Consider the following 1297-nt stretch of genomic DNA (forward strand, 5'->3'; position numbering starts at 1 on the left):
TTTCACCATGTTGACTGGTCTCAAACTTCTGACTTCAGGTGATGGGCCTGCCTTGAACTCCAAAAGTGCTGGGATTACAGGTATGAGCCACCGTGCCTGGCCTCAAGTTTGTTGAGTATTTTTATCATGAAGGGGTGTTGAATTTTATCAAATGCTTTTCTGCATCTGTTGAGATTATCATGTGGCTTTTGTTCTTTATTCTGTTGATATGGTATATTGCATAAGTTGTTTTTCAGATGTTAACGCAACCTTGCATTTCTGGGATAAATCCCATTTGGTCGTGGTGTTTAATCGTTTTTATACATTGCTGCATTCAGTTTGCCAGTATTATGTTGAGGATTTTTGCATACGTGTTTAGAAGAGATAGTGGTCTGCGGTTTTGTTGTAGTGTCTTGGGTTTTGGTGTCAGGAAATACTGGCTTCACAGAATGGGTTAGGAGAAGTTCTTCATTTTTTTGAAAGAGTTTGTAAAGGATTGCTATTTTTGAGCTTGGGCTTTTTTTGTGTTTAAAATTTTAAAATTACAAATTCAATATTTTTGCATGTTATATTTCTAGTCAAGTTTTCTATTTATTCTTGAATCAGTTTTGGTAGTTTGTGTCTTTCTAGGAATTTGTCCATTTCATCTAAATTGTCTAATTTGTTGGCATATGGTTCATAGTATTTCCTTACAATTATTATTTCTGTAAGGTTAATATGAATATTCTCTTTTATTCCTGATTTTATTCATTTAAATATTTCTCTTTCCTCCCACTTTTCTGACCATCTAGCTCAAGACTTGATTACTGTGTTGGTCTTGTGAAAGAACAAAGTTTTGGTTTTATTAATTTTCTCCATTTCTCTTCTTTAGATCACTTACTTTTGTTCTAATCCTTATTATTCCTTCTCCTTGCTTTGGGTTTAGTTTGCTCTTCTTTTTTTCGAAAATCTTCACATGTAACTGACTTTATCTTTCTTCCTTTCTTTTTTTTTTTTTTAATTATACTTTAAGTTCTAGGGTACATGTGCACAACGTGCAGGTTTGTTACATATGTATGCATGTGCCATGTTGGTGTGCTGCACCCATTAACTCGTCATTTACATTAGGTATATCTCCTAATGCTATCCCTCCCCCTGTCCCCTCCCCACAATAGGCCCTAGTGTGTTATGTTCCCTTTCCTGTGTCCAAGTGATCTCATTGTTCAGTTCCCACCTGTGAGTGAGAACATACGGTGTTTGGTTTTCTGTTCTTGGGATAGTTTGCTGAGAATGATGGTTTCCAGCTGCATCCATGTCCCTACAAAGGACACGAACTCAT

This window comes from Mandrillus leucophaeus, unplaced genomic scaffold (genome assembly GCF_000951045.1).
Source record: "Mandrillus leucophaeus isolate KB7577 unplaced genomic scaffold, Mleu.le_1.0 Scaffold170, whole genome shotgun sequence".
In the NCBI taxonomy this organism is placed as follows: domain Eukaryota; kingdom Metazoa; phylum Chordata; class Mammalia; order Primates; family Cercopithecidae; genus Mandrillus; species Mandrillus leucophaeus.